General features: G+C 40.7%; 1 protein-coding gene and 1 long non-coding RNA gene across 3 annotated transcripts in view; one reads left to right on the top strand and one right to left on the bottom strand.

Moving 5' to 3' along the window:
* The window catches only part of bsnb (bassoon (presynaptic cytomatrix protein) b), a 451,700-nt gene extending 438,249 nt beyond the window's left edge, over window positions 1-13,451 (top strand). The window contains exon 14 of the mRNA XM_069936943.1: window positions 7,948-13,451. The gene's annotated coding sequence lies outside the window, so the exon portion shown is untranslated. The remainder of the gene's footprint in view (window positions 1-7,947) is intronic.
* On the bottom strand, window positions 10,512-19,616 carry LOC138763191 (uncharacterized). Of its 2 annotated transcripts, XR_011357370.1 has the most exons (4): window positions 19,264-19,616; window positions 12,659-12,818; window positions 11,885-11,988; window positions 10,512-10,761 (listed from the first exon to the last, which is right to left on the bottom strand). It is a non-coding gene; the product is annotated as an uncharacterized lncRNA (long non-coding RNA). The 2 variants fall into 2 exon arrangements; XR_011357371.1 differs by lacking the exon at window positions 11,885-11,988.
* Window positions 19,617-21,355: the final 1,739 nt, after the last annotated feature.

Raw genomic sequence — 21,355 nt, 5'->3', positions numbered from 1 at the left:
TTCATACTTATCTACATTAAACTCCATCTACCATCTTTCAGCCCACTCATCTAAGCAGTCTAAATCCTTCTGCAGTCCCTGAAAACCACCTTCACTATCCACAGCTCCCCCTATTTTTGTATTCTCTGCATATTTACTCACCCAATTTACTACCCCATCATCCAAATCATTAATGTAAATGAGGAACAACAAAAGACCCAACACCAATCCCTGAGTCACACCGCTCATCACCGGACTCCGTCCTGACAGAAAGCCGTCCATCATGACTCTCTGGTGTCTATCTTCTAGCCACCGTTGAACCTATCTGACTATCTCAACATTAATCCATAGTGCCTGAACCTTCCTTATTAGCCTTCCATGTGGAACCTTATTGAAAGCTTTACTGAAATCCAAATAGACCACATCTACTGCTCTACCTTCATTAACCTTTCTAGTCACTTCCTCAAAGAATTCAACAAGATTTGTCAAATATGACCTTCCCCTCACAAACCCATGTTGGGTGTACCTGATCAATCCCTACTCCTCTGGATACTTATATATATTATCCCTAAGAATACTTTCCATTAGCTTACCCATCACTGATATCAAACCAACTGCTCGATAATTGCTGGGCCTAAACCTGGAGCCATTTTTAAACAGTGGAACCACGTTTCTAACGTGCCAATCCCGCGGCACCATGCCTTCCTCCAGTGACTGTTGAAAAATCACTGTTAGAGCTCCGCTTTTTCCTCCCTGACTTTCCTTAAGGTCCTGAGGAAAATCCCGTCGGGACCTGGAGTCTTATTTACCTTTATATACTTCAGAAGTTCCAACACCCCATCTTTCCTAATCCCTATCTCTTCCATAATTACCCCTTTTGCCTCGCTTATCCTACACGATTCCATATCGCTTTCCCTAGTGAATACCAACGAGAAGAATTAATTCAATATCTCTCCCATCTGGTTTGGGTCCTCACACATTCATCTGCTCCAATTCTCCAGTGAAACAATGATCTAGATGATGGGGTGGTGAATTGGATTAGTAAATATGCAGACGATACTAAGGTAGGTGGAATAGTGGATAATGAAGAAGGTTTTCAAGGATTGCAGAGGGATTTGGGCTGCTTAGAAAAGTGGGCTGAAAAATGGCAGATGGAATTTAATGCTGATAAGTGTGAGGTGCTTCATTTTGGTAAGAAGAATCAGAATAGGACATATGTGGTAAATGGGAGAGCATTGAGGAATACAGAAGAGCAGAAAGATTTAGGAGTAACGGTACATCGTTCCCTGAAGGTAGAAACTCACGTGAATAGGGTGGTGAAGAAGGCTTTTAGTATGCTGGCCTTTATCAATCATTGCATGGAATATAGGAGTTGGGAGGTGATGTTGAGATTGTATAAGACGTTGGTGCGGCCTAATTTGGAGTTCTGTGTGCAGTTCTGGTCGCCTAATTATAGGAAGGATATAAACAGAGTGGAGAGAGTGCAGAGAAGGTTTACCAGAATGTTGCCTGGGTTTAAGCATCTGGAGTATGGGGAGAGATTGGACAGATTGGGTCTTTATTCTTTGGAGCGTAGAAGGTTGAGAGGGGATTTGATAGAAGTATTTAAGATTATGAAAGGGATAGACAGAATGGATGTGGATAGACTATTTCCGTTAAGAGGAGGAAAGTTTAAAACAAGAGGACATGAGTTAAGAATTAAGGGGCAGAGGTTTAGAGGTAACATGAGGGGGAACTTCTTTACTCAGAGACTGGTAGCTGTGTGGAATGATCTTCCGGGAGAAATAGTGGCGGCGGAGTCAATTGTATTATTTAAGAAAAGGTTGGAGAGGTATATGGATGAGAAGAAGATGGAGGGTTATGGGCATTGTGCAGGGAGGTGGGACTAGAAAGGGGTGTTTGGTTCGGTGCGGACTAGAAGGGCCTAATGGCCTGTTTCCATGCTGTAATTGTTATGTTATATATGTTATCCTTCACTCTCCTTTTGCTATTCACATATTTGTAAAAACCCTTCAGATTTACTTTCACCCTATTTGCTATAGCCACCTCGTACCTTCTTTTCGCTTTCCTAATTTCCTTCTTAAGCTTCTTTCTACAATCTATGTATCTTTCAAGCATCTTGTCCATTCCTTGCTTCCTGTATTTAATGTAGGCCTCCTTTTTATCTCGAACCAACATCCTAATCTCTCTTGAAAACCACGGCTTTCTTGAACATTAGGCCCTGCCTTTTATTCTAATAGAACATAAAGATTCTGCACCCTCAAAATCTCAGCTTTAAATGCCTTCCAATTCTCCTCTACCTCCTTCCCATAGAACAAATCAGCTAAACCACTCCCTGCAAATCCCTTCTCATTTCATCAAATCTGACTTTCCCCTCACTCAAAAACCTTCATTGTTGGACTAGACCTATCCCTTTCCATAATTATATTGAAACTAATGGTACAATGATCACTGGATCTGAAGTGCTCCCCAACACACACCTGCCCTATTTCATTCCCTAACAGTAGGTCCAATACTGCCCCCTCTCTAGTGGGTACCTCAACATATTGCTGCAAAAAGGTATCCTGCACACATTTTATAAACTCTAAGCCATCCAGCCCTTTCACTGACTGACTCTCCCAATCTATATTAGGAAAATTAAAATCCCCAACTAACACAACTCTGTGCTTATTGCACATCTCAGCTATTTCCTTACACATTTGCTTCTCTAGTTCTCACTCCCCACTAGATGGTCTATAATACACCCTTATAATTGTAACCTTTTCTATTTTTTAATTCCACCCACACCGCCTCCCTTGACGAGCCCTCCAATCTATCACATCTCAGCACACTTTAATATTTTCCCTGACAAGGAATGCCACATCACCAACCTCTTAGCCCTCCAATTTTATCACACCTAAAGTAGCGAAATCCCGGAATATTTAACTGACAGTCACAAATCTCCTGCAACCATGTCTCACTAATCACCACCACGTCATATTGCCAAGTGTCTATCGACACCTTCAGCTCATCCACCTTCCTACAACACTCCAAGGAGTATTTCAGAGATATCCCACATCTTTCCTTCTGCCTATCCCCCTCTTTACTGTCCACACTATTATTTGTTACCATCATCCCTCCCCCATCATAGCACCTATCCCTTTCCTCTTCAATCAACTGCTGTTCCCCCCCAAAATTTTGTCTATAGGCCTTTTCGCTTTGCTGACAAAATCTCTCTGTTGTCCTGCCTTACATGGACCCCTTCCCCTGATCAGGGACACCCAACATGGGTTTGGAAGGGATAGTCATGTTTGACAAATCTTGTTGAATTTTTTGAGGAGGTGACTAGAAAGGTTAATGAGGGTAGAGCAGTAGATATAGTATATATGGATTTCAGTAAAGCGTTCGATAAGATTCCACATGGAAGGTTGGTAAGGAAGGTTCAGGCACTAGGTATTAATGTTGAGATATTCAGATAGGTTCAATGGTGGTTAGAAGATAGACACCAGAGAGTCATGGTGGACAGCTGCCTGTCATGATGGAAGCTGGTGATGAGCGGTGTGACTCAGGGATTGGTGTTGGGATCCTTGTTGTTTGTCATTTACATTAATAATTTGGATGATGGAGTGGTAAATTGGGTCAGTAAATATGCGGACAATACAAAAATAGGGGAAGTTGTGGATAGTGAAGATTGTTTTCGGGGACTGCTAAAGGATTTGGACTGCTTAGATGAGTGGGCTGAAAGATGGCAGATAGAGTTTAATATTGATCAGTGTGAGGTGCTTTATTTTGGGAAGAATAATCAAATCAGAACATATGCAGTGAAGGAGAGGGCATTGAGGAATTCAGGTGAACAGAGAGATCTTAGAATAACAGTTCATCATTCTTTGAAAGTGGATTCTCATGTAGATAGGGTGGTAAAGAAGGCTTTTGGTGTGCTGGCCTTTATAAATCAAAGCAGAGAATATAGAAGCTGGGAGGTAATGTTGAGACGGTTCAAGGTATTGGTGAGGCCAAGTTTGGAATATTGTGTACAGTTCTGGTTTCCAAATTATAGAAAGGATATCAATAAGGTGGAGAGGATGCAGAGAAGATTTACTAAAATGTTGCCTGGATTGCAGTATCTAGAATACGGAGAAAGATTGAGTAGACTGGGTATTTATTCATTGGAGCGTGGGAGGTTGGTGGGGGGGGGGGGTGGATTTGATAGAGGTATATAAAATTATGAGGGGGATGGATAGAGTAGAAGTGAATAAGTTCTTCCCCTTGAGGGTAGGAGAGATTGGAACAAGGGGTCATAAGTTAAGGGTTAGGGGGCAAAAGTTTAGAAGTAACATGAGGGGAAACTTCTTCACTCAGAGAGTGGATGCTGAATGGAATGACCTTCCGGAAGAAATGGTCGCAGCAGGTCAATTTTGTCATTTAAGAGAAGGTTGGATGAGTGCATGGATGGAAGGGGATTGGAGGGTTATGGACAGGGAGTGGGTAGGTGGAACTAGTGGTGTTCTCTTAAATCAGTGCAGTCCAGAACGGCCAAGATGGCCAGTTTTCATACTGTAATTGTTATATGGTTATATATGGTTTGTAACCCATCTGGTGAAAATCTGATAATTCCCTCTTTGAAAGGAACGCTGACCTAATTGGGAGAGTATTGTAAGATTTATGTATCTGCTTAGTACATAGCTGCCTTCCTTAACATCATCAACGTGAAAACTGTTTATCAGAGTGGGAGCTGAGTGGGTGAAGGTGTAGACTTGATAATGACTCAGTTTGGCTCCTTACACCATTGATCCCACCCACTCTGCACCTTACAAAAATGAAAATCTCAGCTTGGGAGGCTGTGAGAAATAAGCAAAATGATCATGTCACTGACAGGTCCTGGAATTAACTAGAGGAAGAAGGAAGCTCTCACCCTGCAAAGTTAGATTCTGAATTAATGAAGGAGTGATTCAAGCCAAGGCACACAATTTGCCTGTAATTATAGCTAAAAATGATATGAAAGTGGGCTTCTGTTGTATAAAGACCCTGAACTCAACAATGCATAATTTCTTTGGTTGGTACAACTTAGCCAATCATCACCTCATTAGCTTACTCACACATCAGCAAAACTTTGGAAGAAATCACTGACAGTGCATTACAAGTAACTTGGTCATCAATGCTCATTTTAGATTGTGATAGAATAATCTGTTAAAATGAACTGAAACCATACCATTAGAACCTTCATGCAAGTACTGATGTGGACTTGTGCCTTTTTTATTAAAAACTTTATTGCCCTGTCTGACACCTCCCTACTCCTTCCCCTCTTTTCCCTCCCGCATCAAACACGCTTAAAACTGAATTTAATTCTTGAGGTAAGGTGAAATTTCTTTGGGCATATTTAAGTTGAAGATGGAGGAATTGAGGGTAATGAGGATCTGGCACAGAAGAGTTGATATTCATTGATCAGCCATCAACATAATGAGGCAGGTTTGAGGGATCTGGTGCCAGACTCTTGCATGAATACTTGTATTCACAAGTATCAGTAATGACTATTCCTCAAGGGAAGACTGCATGGGTGACCATCAATTTAGAATGCATTCAGAATAAGTCTGAGACACAAAAGGTGTAATCCTCACTGCTGTCATCATCTCTGGGGATTGTTGGGGCAAAGGAAGCATCTAGCCCATAGATATGCAGAGCAGTGCAGGAATAGGATCTGGTTTTAGATGAAGATTTCAATATTAGCATTATGCTAACCGCTTCCATTTGCCATCCTGTGGCAATAAGACATTGAATCCTATACCACAGGGGGAGAGTTATCACTGATCAGAAACCAATCAAAGTAATTGTTTTGTCTCCAAGAGCAGCTTGCACGCTGGGTATTCCGCAGTGAGTGACTCACATCAGATCCTTTTTCCATCAGCAACAAGTAATGGAAAATAAATTGGTCCTCTTGTTTAACAACCTTAAATTACCAGCAAATTAATCCTGAGTGCACCAACTGCAGGATTTACAATGACAATTCATCAAGGATTTTTCGAAAGATCCTCTGAAACAAGTGATTTCTATCACAAGAATGACAGCAATATCAAGCAAATGTAATCCCTTTGCCCACTCTCAATGGGCCGCATTGCAACTTTGCAAACTTTAATTCAAGAGAGGTTATTGCTCAATTCCGAGTCTTTGTTGAATTTGATGGGACCTGTGCAAATCCCACATTTGATTGCTGTATCCCTGGGTGCCTGGCACTGATCCCAAATAAAATTACTTTTGTAGCAAATTGTGCATGTCAGTCTGAAGACCTGTCACAACTTGCCCCCCTCCTCCCTCCACTCACTGAGTGAGTGCTCTGATCCCCATCAATGAATTTGCACCACAACATGAAAATGCCTCAAAGCCAAGAGAGCACATTCAAGCTCAAAGAACTAGTGTGCCACTTCCCATGTGACTCAGCCACCCTCCCCCCCCCCTCCCCCCGAAAGGACAATCACCCCCTGCCCTATCTGTGGCAGGGTCTGCATATCCAAGAGCTCTCAACAGTCATCTCAAAATCAGAATGAAAGCAGATCATCCTCAACCCCAGAAAATGAATGAAGCTATTTGTTGAAGGGATGCAGGAAGGAATGAATCTCTGCATAAAAAAAGCATACGAGAGTAATTGTCAGCAAATTGATGGAGAAAAACACAATGATTACCACTCCTACCTCTTCTGAACAGCAAAATGAAGTAGACATTTACCCAGACTAGTCAGCCACAGATTTTAGCTCTGCTTCTGGAAATTGTGGAAAAATCTTTTGTGCGCAAGGAATTTATTTATTAAAATATAAAGTTTCACTGGTCCATGCCTTAACCATGACGTTACAGCCTGATACTTCGACAATTTTCATTTTAAGTACAAATAATTTTCCTCGGAGTACCAATAGAATCCTAATAGTTTCTTCTATTGAAATCAGCCATTTGCACCCTCTCAAATCCTGGTTCCAATAACTGGTTCCCATGAGCCGATCTCCAAAAGTCTGCAGCCTGTGTGGGTCCTTCAACTGGAAGTCATCCACAGCCTGTGTAAATCCTTCAGTTGTTGAGTCCGCTGCTGTGGTCACTGTCCTGAAGACTCATGTCCCATGCTTCTCCATCTTATTGGTGGGTGTTCTCCCCATTTCTGGTGCCCTGTGTTGGTTCTCTGCTCCCCCCGGAGTCTGCAATCTCTCGAGACCATTGCCAACACAGGCACCGCCATCTTGGGCACCAGCCCCACAGTTGCAGGATTTTAAGTAAAAACACGTCGGGTCATTTAACAGGCTTTTTTACACCCGTATGATGCTATCCGCATTAGGGCTGGATGGTTGGACACTGAACTGTGTCTTTGCTCACCACTTACCCCTTGTCTGCACCAGCGGCAGTAATACCATTACACAGCAGCTCCATCATCGCTGCCATTTTTATTTTCTTGAATGTGGTAGTAGAAAGTAATTCAGCAAAACAAATAAAACATGAACTATTATATGAACAAGCATGAAAAATTAGTTCAGAATTTGTGCTGCTGAGTTTGTTAAATTTATACCAGTTATAAATTTGATTCAGAACCTTCATAGTTGGTGAACAAAGAAAAATATAATCTTAAAGCATGACAATTTGCAAGGACCCATGTCAATACCTCAATCACTTCCACTGTGGTGCATGTTATCAATCAATTTTTATCAGGCCATGATACTCATTTTATCATGGTTGACTGAAGTTGGACATTTTAACTGCATTGATATCAATGTCTGCATCTGTATTATTTGCAAACACAGAAATGCTAGAGGAACTTAATCAGGTCTCGCAGCATCCCTAGGAGGTAAAAATACTGTATTATAATCTAAGTTTCAGGCCTGAGACCTTCTTCATTCTTTCAAGGTATGTGTAAAAACCAAGCAGGAGCAGCTTTTTATTTGTAATCTGTATTACTTAATTGATGAAAGATGTACTTTAAAAAATTGTATTAAAATATCTTTGCTTTGCTCTTTTTAGGATTTTCTGGATGTCCCATTGTGGAAATTGTAAGACAAAGCTTGTCAGTGTCTGTCTATGCAATGTGAAGAGGAAAAGGCGTCCAAGAAGTGACGTCATAACTTGCTGAGACTTTAAACAAAGGTTGGCTGTGCCTTAAGTATTTCACAGGTTGGCAGAAGAATCTGATCTCTGGTTCTCAGGATAATTTTACACATGGGCACAAAAAGAATATGTGGAAGCCAACATTTGTCCAAGTTCAAATCTGCTTGTTTGGTGGAACTTTAAAAGTGAAGCCTTTTGGCCAGTGAGAACCTCCAGCTATTGGCTATCACATGACAATTTTCAATGATGGTTTAGAGATGCCTTCTGCCTATTGATGAATGTTTGGAATTATTTTTTCTCCAAACGATGTTTGCAGAATTTGGGATTCCTTATGCCTGGGTTCACTCCGTGCCCTCTTTTCTTGGACCCTGAAGGGAAAGACAGGAGCATGCACAGAGTCCGGTTTCTTTCACTCGAACTTTTGATCTTCATAGGTTTTTACTGTATTCATAGACTAGAATTCCTTGAGGTGAACCTATTACCTTTTTTAGGGCTGGGAGCAAAAGCTCCATTTCCCCCAAACATTCCACTATCTTTTGTTCCCTTTCCAGCCGATTCTTTGAGATGGGCAGGCACAGCAGTGTGTGCAAAATTCAGTGGACCCTGAGGCATTCTAGAAAAGAATCTCAGTAGTCAGCCCTTCACCCAAGACCTAGCACTGTTCAATGATTGTGAAACACAGGTAGTGGTCACACAAACCAAGCATAAAATGTAGTCATTTCAATAGTGACATCTGGTTTGACATTGTGGACTGACACGCCATACAGTTACCATAAGCTATTTAATTCCTTTGCTGTGGGTATTTCACGTAATACTTTTTCATTAACAAACTTGCCTGTGTTTTTATGTCTACTATTTTGAAATCGCCTTAATCATTTCGATTTTATATTGTATACCTCAAACAATTTTTTTTCTCTCTTTTGAACACAACCTGCATTTTTTCTTCATCGCTACACTGTACTGGATTGGGTAGAAAGGGAGCAATGATACTATTAGAAACAACAGATCAGTGGAAGGCTGACAAGAGCACAACCATGGAGGATAAAGCACGCCTCTGCCCTGCATTTATCATTTGGGCTTCCATTCATCAGAATAAGATGAGGGAAAACAATTACCAATTCAGATTTTCTATGCAATGATAAGAAAAGTGTGTTAATATTTAATACTGAATTTAATGTTATATATGACGTTAATTGAAATTATGATATTGAGAAGCAATGTTTGTAAATGTAACTCATTGATTGGCATAACCTGTCAAGTGGGGCATTGTTGAACAATTGACAGGATCAGTTGCCAAAGGCACAGCCACATTAAAGCAGTGGGTTAGTAGTGTGCATGTCTTTGTCTGCAGAGCATGACTTGCTGATTCAGTGCTTGCCTTCCATTTAGTATTGCAGTTATTAGTGTTGTTCCCTATTAAATTTATTGTATGCACTTGCTATTGGCAAGCCACAACCAAGAAGATTCTATACTCTGAGATACCTTAACTGTCACCTGTGGGATTTCCCAGTCCTAAAGCATGATAGTTCTGTTTAAAATATAACATCAGATTCCTATGCTCTCATCTTGCTCATTATTACTGGAATGACATTTCCTTATTCAGAAGTACTTAAGCATCTTTCCATTGTATATTGTAAAGGCAAATGTTAAACATAGACACCTTGACTTGTCAAAGCTGCAGTAGGTTTTAACATGACCTCAGGACTGTAGATTGGAAAAATATTTTCTTAACATTGAGCTTGGGGTTGAGGGTGGGGTCAAGCATAGTTCTGAATCCAAATGGATTTTTATTGTTTCGAAAGCCCTCGCAATAACTACTTTGGAATATCACCCTTATTACCATATTAATCCAGTTGAAAAAAGTGGGATTACAAATTCTATCCAAGTTCCCAATAACTAATTCAGCAGGTGACATTCTAATTTTAAAAGTCTTCACTTACCATCTAAGGTTCATATATCTCGACCCCTAGCTACTCCTTAATGAATGAACATCATCATGTTTTGCATATGCCTTAGAGACAATCAGCATAATATTCTACCACTACACTTACTGAGACCTAGGAAAGAACTTTGACCAAGAGATCAAGGGATTTTAAAAAAATTAAATTTAGACATACAGCACGGTAACAGGACATTTTGGCCCAATTTACACCAAATTAACCTACAGCCCCCTGTACGTTTTGAAGGGGGGGAGGAAACCGGAGCCCCTGGGGAAAACCCATGCAGACATGGGGAGAACGTACAAACTCCTTCAGCCAACGCAGGATTTGAACCCTAGTCACGATCGGATGTTTATTCAAGTTGACTGAATAGAGTCTATCACAAAGCTCAAAAGTCAACATTGGAAGATTCATTATTCTCCATATTTTGCAGACCCTTGGAGGTGCCATTTTTTTGTGGCTGGCTAGCTTTGCTCCTGACTGTTTCTTCCCATTATAGACTTTTAATCATCGTACAACCAACATCAAAATTTTCCCTATCCTGTTTTATTAACATGTTGGTATGCGCTAATGTATGTTAATGCATGATTGGTGAACTCTGGAAAAATAATTGACGTCCACCTACACTTGTTCTCTTGTCCAACCATGTATTCAGTGAGAGTCTGGACAAAACGGAAAAGGGTGGCATGATTGTTTTGAGAAATGCAGTAGCATTCCCGTATCAAACAGACACTTTATGCTTATTTGGCAGCAAACACCCAGATTTCAAATGAGGAAAAATACCATGGATCTGTAAAAAAAAATTCAAATTTTACTTCAGAGTATCCAGCATTAAAAATGTACATAAAATTATTTGCAATTCTATATGAAAGTATATATTTTGAAAGATTTAAAAGATTTACTATTGAGTTTAATGCATTTAGATAATAGGTGATTTCCGGGGTTGTGCAATCTAAGATTATTTCCTCTCAGGGTGGTATTTATGAACGAACAGGTGATATCGATAAAAGACAGCCACCACCTATGAGTTAGTGTGATCCTGCATGTCACCACTACATCCACAATTACCTCACCAATGTGGAAGAGCAAATTTCATTCAACCTTTCCGAAGCTACTGTACCCTGATATTTTCTTGCCCTCAGTATTCAAAAGAAAACCTCTAGTGTAAACTCCTGAAATTATTGCACATTTAAGAAATTCTTGGTACAGATAATGAAAAGAAAGCTATAAATTCAACACTGGAAAAAAACTGACCATTTGTTAAAAAGGAAAGATTTCTATAACTGTTCAAAAGGAATTAATTTCTATCTCCCATGAAGGGTATCTGAAACAGGTTTAAATGCATGAAATGCCTTGCAAATATTCAGTAGACATGGAGATGAGCAGACATTCAGTTGAGCCTCATCTGACTCCATCTGCATGGTGAGCTGATCCTCAGGTTTTTAAATCTGCCTTGGGTTCTTTCACCGCAGGGCTTGTATGGTTCATGAAGGTGGTTTACCACTTTCCTCAAGCAATTAAGCATTAAATGTTGGCCTTGCCCATGACTCCCACATCTTGTTCAAGTTGATGCATCTGATGTTCAAGGGCTGAACTACTGGATTACTAGCACAAGAAACTATCAGTAACTATGTGAAAAACAAAACACTCATCAAGTTGTCCAAGCTCGTGCCACAGCATTGTAATTTACTGTGCAGATCCTATGGACTGTATGTAGCCCTGAAACTCAGTCACCTGGAACATTCTGAATTGAACCTTAAAGTTAGTGTATACACAGAGAAAATCCAAAGAAGAATTAAAATGTATTTTATTTAGGCGTGATGTGATATTTCAAATACACAATGATTCAAAATGTAGAACCTACACGATGATTTAAAATCAAGAGATGTTTAATAAGAATTCTATTAAGGTACCTATTTGCTTCGTAAGATTTGTGCAGTCTTTGAACATTCATTGGGATTTCAATCATAAATCTGGGTTTCACTACTAAGAAAATATCCAATTCCTCACTGTACACCTTAAATATGAAATAGAGGACAGACAGAGTATAAGTCAAACACATAGCAGCTGTTGAGAATGTTTTTTATAGGTTCAGTAATAAGTGCTCAGGCCATACTAAATCATAAACGAAGTTATAATTCAACTTTAGAATAAACAACATCACTTGTTCATCAGTAATGTTACTATATCTCACCTCATAGCTCATCTATTGTCCTCATTTGTTGGGAAAATATATTGTGGGAGAAATCACATGAAAGTGAATTTTTAAGAGGAATTGGGGAATGACATTTGGAACCTACTGGGCTCAATAATTACATTTAAGAATTATAGCCCCAAGTTACTGATTGTGGAACGGTGGGAAGCAACTAAAATGCTAGATTCCAAAATCTGCTCGACTTGGGATATTGCTTAGAATATCACAACAGGTGCAGGCATTGTGATTCAAAGAGAGAATCATTTCACTAAGTCTTCAGATCAAATCGTTCTCTACAAGATTAATGTGTATGGAAAATTTTAGAGCTTTGATCACACCTTTCCCTCCTGTGCTCTTAATCCAAAAAATCTGATCACCTGCTCCCAGTCGACATCTATGAATAAAGACTGGTTGGAGTGTGAAAGAACAGCACCTGTCCAACTTCAGTATCCTCTGCTTATTTGAATGCTCCAGTTGTTTTCCTCAAACTTACAATCATTATCTGATGAAAAAACTCTGAAGAACCATCAGTTCTCTCATTCTCCATTCTATTTTCACACGGTGCTTAACATTTTGATCTTTCACCTTCAGTTGATAGTGGGTAAGTTCTCGATCAGCCCCAGTGCCTGTAGCTGTGGGGGCTCTAAATATACCTTGATCGGAAGGAAAGACAAACTATTAGCTCATTGTGCCCCAAGTAGGTTGATTCAATTTCCCAGTCACATTTTTTTTTTGCCTCTCCAATCTTTGCTTTGGCCCTTTTCTCCCAATAAGATAAACTTTCAGTTGGTGGAGCCTCCACTTTATTCAAGATTAAACATTTAATGCAGTTGAATGGCTGCTGAATTTATTTCTCTCGTGTAAATAATTGTACAGTGTGTAAATTTCATTCAAACAGCCACTGGGTGTGAACTCACATTCCAGCAATCCTGCCAATTCATGTTTGTTTAAAAAAAAATAAAAATAAAAAAAAGTGTTTGTGGCTGATTCATATAGACTGTTGAGATATTGTATTCAGTTGTTATTTGTGTAGAGTTTTTACATGTGGTGTATGAAAATGAGATGACTTCCTTAAGTAATCCTGACTTCCATTTATTTGGAAAGGGGAGAGTACAAATCACTGTTATAAGTGCAATAAATAATTCCTGTTTGAACATTGTAAATGTATGCTGCACTGTAAACTGTGATGGTTGTGGTATTGAATATATGATATTGTATAATGTGGTTGTGTAAAATGTGTCCAACCAAATCATTTCCATGGGAAACCAATAAAAACCTTGAAGTAATTCAAGAGGTGATCTTATCACTACAAAATTTGATGAAAGGTATATACCCCATACATTATACCAGAGTCTATAGAAGGGAACCTATTTTTGGATCATTTATAAGCATTTGACAACATTCCACTTAAAATACTGATATATTACACAAGCTCATGCCATTGAAGCGAGGAGCCGGTGTCGGAGTTTCAGCGGTCTTCAGAAGAGGAGCAGCAAGGAGTGAGTAACTGAGTTAATTGGTCAATGGCCAATAAAAAGTGGGCAAGGTAAAGGAGTGGCCAGCGAGGAGCGGCCCAGCAAGTGAGTGGCACAGTTAAGGAGTGGGGTATTGGGGCTTTGGCTTGAGAGGCTTTGGCGAGCAGAGGCTGAGGTCAAGCTCATCCAGATCTCTTTATTCTCTTATTTATATTAATTTTTTCCTCTTTTTATTTTCTCTTTTCTCTGTGTAATATAAAGTGAGAGGAAATGAGAGTGAAAGCAGTTTGCTGTTTTCAGTGCCAGATGTGGGAGGCCCTGGAGTCTTTTAGCTTCCCAGAGGTCCATGTCTGCACTAGATGTGCTGAGCTGCAGCTTCTCAGGGACAGTGTTAGGGAACGAGCTGCAGCTCGACGACCTTGCCCTGGTCAGAGAGTGAGGAAGTCATAGACAGGAGTTACAGCCAGGTGGTCACACCAGGGCCACGTGCGGAGGATAAGTGGGTTATGGTTAGGAGAGGGAAAGGGAAGATTAAGGTACTAGAGAGGACCCCTGTAATTGTAACCCTCAACAATAGGTTCTCCTCCTAGAGAACTGTTGGGGGTTGGGGGGGACAGCCAAGCTGGGGAAAGCATCAGTGGCTGTACCTCCAGCATGAGGTCGGCCTCTGTAGCTCAGAAGAGTAGGAAAAGGAAGAGGAGGGCAGGGCAGTAGTTATAGGGGATTCAATAGTTAGGAGGACATATAGGGGATTCTGTGGACATGCTAAGGAGAACAAGATGGTGGTTTGCCTCCCTGGTGCCAGTGTCTGGGATGTAGCTTCCCATGTCCAAGACATCCTAAGGTAGGAGGGAAATGAGCCAGAGGTTGTGGTGCATGTTGGTACCAACGACATAGGGAAAAATAATGAAGAAGTCCTAAAAAATGAGCATAGGGAGCTAAAAAGAAGGACCACAAAGGGAGTAATCTCTGGATTACTTATTGTGCCATGCGACAGTGAGGGCAGGAATAGTATCAGGTGGAGGATAAATGTGTGGCTGAAGGGGTGGAGCAAGGGGCAGGGATTTGAGTTTTTGGATCACTGGGACCTTTTGAGGGGACGTGGGACCCGTACCAAACAGATGGGTTGCATCTGAATCCCAGAGGGACCAGGATCCTGGTGGGGGAATTTGCTAGGGCTACTCAGGAGGCTTTAAACTAGCGGAGTTGGGGGAAGGAAATAAAGGAGTACAGCAGGGAGAGGGTTAGACTGCAAAGAGAGAAGGTTTGTAGACAAAGTTTGGGGGTGGACAGACAGGTGATTGAGAAAGAAAATGATCAGTACAGTGATGGAGTGGAGATGATGGAAAGAAATTATAGAGTTGACTGTAAAGATAGGGACAGAGAGAAAGATGTATGAAATCTCAGAAATGCATTTACTTTAATGCTAGGAGTACTGTGAGGAAGATGGACAAACTGAAGGTGTGGATAGACACTTGGCAGTATAACGTGGCGGCGATTAGTGAGACGTGGTTGCAATAAGGTTGTGACTGGCAGCTAAATATTCCTGGATTTTGCTGCTTTAGGTGTGATAGAATTGGAGGGGCAAGAGCAGGGTGGTGTAGCATTGCTCGTCAGGGAAAACATTTCAGTGGTGCTTAGGTGAGATAGATTGGAGGGCTCGACAAGGGAGGTGGTATGGGTGGAATTGAGAAATGGGGAGAGAAGTTACACTTAGAGGGGTGTATTATAGACCACCTAGTGGGGAGCGAGAAATAGATGAGCAAATTTGTAAGGAAATTGCAGATATTTGTCATAAGCACAGGGCAGTGTTAGTAGGAGTTAATTTTCCTAATATTGATTGGGAAACACATTCTGTGAAAGGGCTGGATGGATTAGAATTTGTAAAATGTGTGCAGGATAGTATTTTGCAGCAATAGGTTGAGGTACCCACTAGAGAAGGGGCAGTGATGAATCGACTGTTGGGGAATGAGATAGGGCAGGTGACTGAGGTAAGTGTTGGGGAGCACTTCAGATCAAGTGATCATAGTACCATTAGTTTCAATATAATTATGGAAAGGGGATAGGTCTGGTCCAAAGATTGAGGTTTTTGAGTGGGGAAAAGCCAGATTTGAAGAGATGAGAAAGGATTTGTGAAGTTTAGGGTGATTTGTTTTATGGGAAGGATATAGAGGAGAATTGAAGATCTTAAAGGTGAGATTTTGAGGGTACAGAATCTTTATGCTCCTGTTAGGATAAAAGGCAGTGCCAAACATTTGAGAGAGCCATGGTTTTCAAGGGATATTAAAAATTTGGTTGGAATAAAAAAGGAGGCCTACATTAAATACAAGAAACAAGGTGTAAATAAGACAATAGGAAAATACATGGATTGTACAAAGAATCTTGAGAGAAATTAGGAAGGTGAAAAGAAGGTACGAGGCAGCTAAAGCAAACAGGGTGAAAATAAATCCAAAGGGTTTTTAAAAATATGTAAATAGCAAAAGGAGAGTGAAGGATAAAATTGGTCCCTTAGAGAATCAGGGCGGACAACTGTGTGTGGAGCCATATGAGGTGGGAGAGATAATGGTATATCCAATTATCTGGACCCATAAATAATGAGCAAGTTCTTCGGTATTCACTAGGGAGAAGGATATTGAATTGCGCGGGATAAGGGGAGCAAAAGGGATAATTATGGAAAATGTAGGGATCAGGAATGAGGCCGTATTGGAGTTTTTGAAGTATATATAGGTGGATAAGTCTACAGGTCCCGTTTGGATTTTTCCCAGGATCTTGAGGGAAGTCAGGGAAGAAATAGCAGAGGCTCTGACTGTGAATTTTTTAAAGATTGCCATGTGATCTGTTATTGTATTGATATCTTGCCATTAAGGACCAACTGAACATCTACACACAGTTTGACAAAAGGAACCAGTTGACGCCAAAGAAAGCTTCATCTCTCCATGAAGAGCAGGCCATTTGCATAGCCTTGGCCAAGGTGAGGAGAACCCTTTCCATGGTGAAGCAACTCAAGGCTCCAGTTGGATATGGAAGGACTGCACAGACAAATCGATGGAGGGACTTACAGAGATGTTCGAGGTAGTCACCATCCTCCTGATACCAACGAAGGTTTGTGAATCATTGTCAACTATAACTAAAAAAACATTAAAAATATGGCAGTGGAGGAACAACTGAGGGAGTGTGAACTCGTTACTGCTCCTTTGGAATAAGTTGCACATGGGCACTAGTAGTAATTCTGTTCATGTTAATATTTACAGCACTGAATTGAGAGGGGCACAACAGGTGCAAAGTAAACAATGGGCAACAGTATGCTGCTAAAGTAATAATGAGGCTCATCACCTGACTATCATTAAACGGGTGTTATAAGAAGTGTTTTGGGTGAAGGCACCAGCATAAACACAAAAAAGTAAATCAAAATGCTGCTGTCCACTTTCACCAGCTTTTCAAAAACACCAACATCTTGTTCCACTTCTTATTTTTTTCTACTTTATGACACAGGAGGCGGCCATTTGGCCCATCCCATCTAAACCTGCTCCAAAAGTAGGCCCATCAATCTCATTCATCCAGCATGTCCCTGTAATGTGATCCCTCATATGCCCATTAACTTCCACTGATTCTCCCACCCACTAGCATGGAGGGTAATATACCTTCCAGCCAATTCAAGAATTGTAACAAAATAAGAGCACTCAATGGAAACCCATGCAGTCACAGGGCAAGTGCAAACTCTGTGCAGACTGCACAAGGGGACAGAATCAAAGTTCTGTAACTGGAGCAGTGAGATAACGCAGGATGATTGACATAACCAAGCCTTAGCCATCCTTAAGAGAGTCCTGGGATTCAATTGTTACATATTTACCTCTCAAATTCAAAGGTTTTGGCCTGGAATAGAATCAGAGAGCCGCCAGGAGGCCATTCAGCTCATTGACAAAAGGAACCAGTTGACGCCAAAGAAAGCTTCATCTCTCCATCTTTCCACCCAAGCCAGCAGCCTTTTTTTTCTGCAACGTGGTAAATATTTGTCCATCATACATTTATCAAATTTTCTCTTGAAGGCCACAACAGGATCAGCCTCCACCATGTCAGCAAGCTGATCTTCTCACGTCCCGACCAACATGGGGTGCAAACATTTATTCTCACGTCACTCTTAATTTGTTTCCCCTCTGTAACTGCAGCCTGTAACCCCAAGTTCACTCTCAATTCAAGCAAATAGTGTGCATTGAAGGATGGAAAATTGCTGTATTTGCATATCTGAGACCAGCTTAATTGATCATAGAGAGTTGAGAACTCTTCATTTCAATATTGCAATTATTACAAGTGAGCAGTCTCCTACGAGGTATGAATTTAATTCTTTTCATTTTCCTCCCCTCCCTTCAGCCAGTCTGTCAGTGAATTCATCCATTTTGTTCTCATTTCTTTCACCATACATCAAGGTTGCATTGCTCACCTATGGCTTACTCACATTAACATCATCAGCTGCCATATAAACATGAAGATTTGGATCCACAGTAAATTATAACAGAATGGGGTATGGAGAGAATTGCTGCAGTTGACTCCTGTAACTTTGACCTGAAGAGGGGAGAAATCAGCCATGCTAATTACTCATGATTGACAGACCCCAGGTCTCTGAGAGTATAGGAGGGTGTCATGTTTCCATAAGGTGAAGTGGCTCGTCAGACCGACTCTCTGCTCCAACACTGCTAACTCCATGGCCTCTCTCTATCTGTCTCTGAATTATTTCGACTCTGAAAACTCGAGACTATGAACTTCTCCAATTCTGACCTCTTATTCTATTCTTTTATTTATACCCCTTATTGGTGGCTATTGTTTCAACACCAAGTTCCAGAATTTCCTCTCCAATGTTCTCCCAGTCTACATCCAACTTCATGAAATGTTCTCCCAGTCTGCATCCAACTTCATTAAATGTTCTCCCAGTCTGCATCCAACTTCATGAAATGTTCTCCCAGTCTGCATTCAACTTCATGAAATGTTCTCCCAGTCTACATCTAGTTGCATATGGACAAGTTGTTATTACTGTTCGGTTTACTTAGTACCCATTTTCTTTGGCTTGGCTTCGCGGACGAAGATTTATGGAGGGGGTAAAAGTCCACGTCAGCTGCAGGCTCGTTTGTGGCTGACAAGCCCGATGCGGGACAGGCAGACACGGTTGCAGCGGCTGCAGGGGAAAATTGGTTGGTTGGGGTTGGGTGTTGGGTTTTTCCTCCTTTGCCTTTTGTCAGTGAGGTGGGCTCTGCGGTCTTCTTCAAAGGAGGTTGCTGCCCGCCAAACTGTGAGGCGCCAAGATGCACGGTTTGAGGCGATATCAGCCCACTGGCGGTGGTCAATGTGGCAGGCACCAAGAGATTTCTTTAGGCAGTCCTTGTACCTCTTCTTTGGTGCACCTCTGTCACGGTGGCCAGTGGAGAGCTCGCCATATAACACGATCTTGGGAAGGCGATGGTCCTCCATTCTGGAGATGTGACCCACCCAGCGCAGCTGGATCTTCAGCAGCGTGGACTCGATGCTGTCGACCTCTGCCATCTCGAGTACTTCGACGTCTCGAGACTGTTCGGTTTACTTAGTGGCCATTTTAGACATCCATTAAAAAACAGGAATTAACTGCTTCACTTACCTGTGGAAATATGGGATGAGGGGTCATTTTCATCCTGTGTATTACCTGCCAAGGTAGGTAGTATCAGTGCTGATGTGTTTCGCATCGGCTCCTGTCGAAAATGCGCACTTGACCCGGCTTTCTGGCTTTAAAGACGGGTCATTCACACACCAATTAAGTGGGATTGCTGTGTAAAAGGGGCATTAGAAATCTCCATTTTAGTCCCTCTTCAGTGGTCTGCCTCTGGAGTTCCTTCACATCAGAGGCTGAAAGCCTAAAGGATTTCAGATCAAGGGGAACTATTCTCCAGCACAGTCCAATTGGTTTTTAATTTACTTTCAGAGTTAAACCACAAAGTAACAATCTTGTAATATGTTTGCATAGAGTGTATGAAATGCTCAGATATTGCTTTTGTAATATTCAGCACTTGTGTCACAATTCTTATTATGACCTTCAGGTCTGCTTGCCAGCTGCTCATTAGCTACTGAACAGAATGTATTGGTACCCAGCAAGACAACTTGAAAAATCACCAAGCAGCTTCAATGCTCTTGCACCCATTCTTAACTTTGTTTTTGGCTATGGCCTCCAATAGATGACACTTTCCTTATTCTCATATATGCTAATTTCAGAGCATGAGCTGCAATATCCCAAATTTAGATCTCTTTAATCCAACAAATTAAACTCTGTGGCTGTTACTTTATGTAGTTTTAATTTGTTGATAAAATGGATAAACATTTTGCATAGCTTCACATTTAGACTTTCATAACAATGAATAAAGTATTTACTGTATGATAAAGATACAAAAGCTTTTAAAGAGGTACAAAAACTTTAAAGAGATACATAAAGGTATTTAAAAAGAAAAAATACAAAGAAAAATTTCTAGTGTTCATGCTTCCTTCACATCTTGTAGAATTAAAGCAATTAGCCTGGGAAGATAGTATAACATATTACATCATAGTCACTCTGCCAACACTACAAACAATAGTTATCTTAAAGAGACAGACACCAAATTACCTCAAAGAAGGATCCTGAAATTCAAAACACAAGGTTTTAACCTTTACACCCCCTTTGAACTCTGCTCAAAATGTATGTGCCCCCTTAATCTTGAAGCAATCAAGTTTAGTTGATTTCTTCCATAATTCTCTCCTCCTGACTACATTAAAAATATCAAAATTTATTTTTTAAGATTTCAGTCCTTGCTACCCCCTCCCTCTGCCACTGAATGTGCTGCAGGGTGGCCCCCAGGAGGGCTGTACAGCCTCCGTTGAGAGTGGCTGCTCTAGAGAATTCAGAAAGCAAAGTGTATGCTCCCTGGAGTTTTCTCTTTATTCAGAAAATACATTTATGTTTCAGCAGACAACTTTGATCTCTTGAGTTTACTTTCCTCTTTGTTAACAGCCTACAGTAAAAGCCCCTTTTATCCAGAGTTCAAGTAACCGGCAACCTCAAACAACCAGCAAAAATCGAGGAAAATAAATGCACTTTAAAAAATTAAAATAAATCAGAATAAACAAAAAATTAGATAAAAGTTTACAGTTATAAATCTTCTCTGAAGTAACACATAAACCTTGGGTGAAGATAGGAGCGAATATTCAGCCAGCAGAGAGCCTTGATACAACTTTGCTCATTGCAGCTTTTTGATTAAAATGGTGTCACCCCAGATAAAGAGCTTGGTTGATGCCGCTCGCTGTTGGGGTGCCTCTGTTAAAGTGTCTCCATATCCCTGCCTAGTAAGAGTTTTTAGCTTTCTTAGTATATTATTAATTATATTTGTATGGCTTCATCTCTAAATTTATGATGCTATTGCTCTGTGAAGGGGGAAGTAAAATCCTTTAAGGTTTATATATTCATGCAAGTGAAGTGTGTTCAGTATAAGTACAGAATGGTATTTTTGATTTTTTAACTGTTTATTCTTATAGTTAGGCAAGTGAGTCTCAGACTACCAGAATACTCACATGTCCAGCATCTATCAATACCTGTAGGTGTTGGGATGCCAGGGTTTTTACTGTATAAAGTTGTTCATTTTGTGTTATGATAGATTACAAAAACAAGTATACAGTTCTGGTTGAAATCCAACTTACCCTCCCAAACACACAGGTTCAACTAATGAAAA

The sequence above is a fragment of the Narcine bancroftii genome, chromosome 5 (genome assembly GCF_036971445.1).
Source record: "Narcine bancroftii isolate sNarBan1 chromosome 5, sNarBan1.hap1, whole genome shotgun sequence".
Taxonomy (NCBI): Eukaryota; Metazoa; Chordata; class Chondrichthyes; order Torpediniformes; family Narcinidae; genus Narcine; species Narcine bancroftii.
The sequence above is the reverse complement of the archived record's forward strand: the minus strand, read 5'-3'. Positions and strand labels throughout refer to the sequence as shown.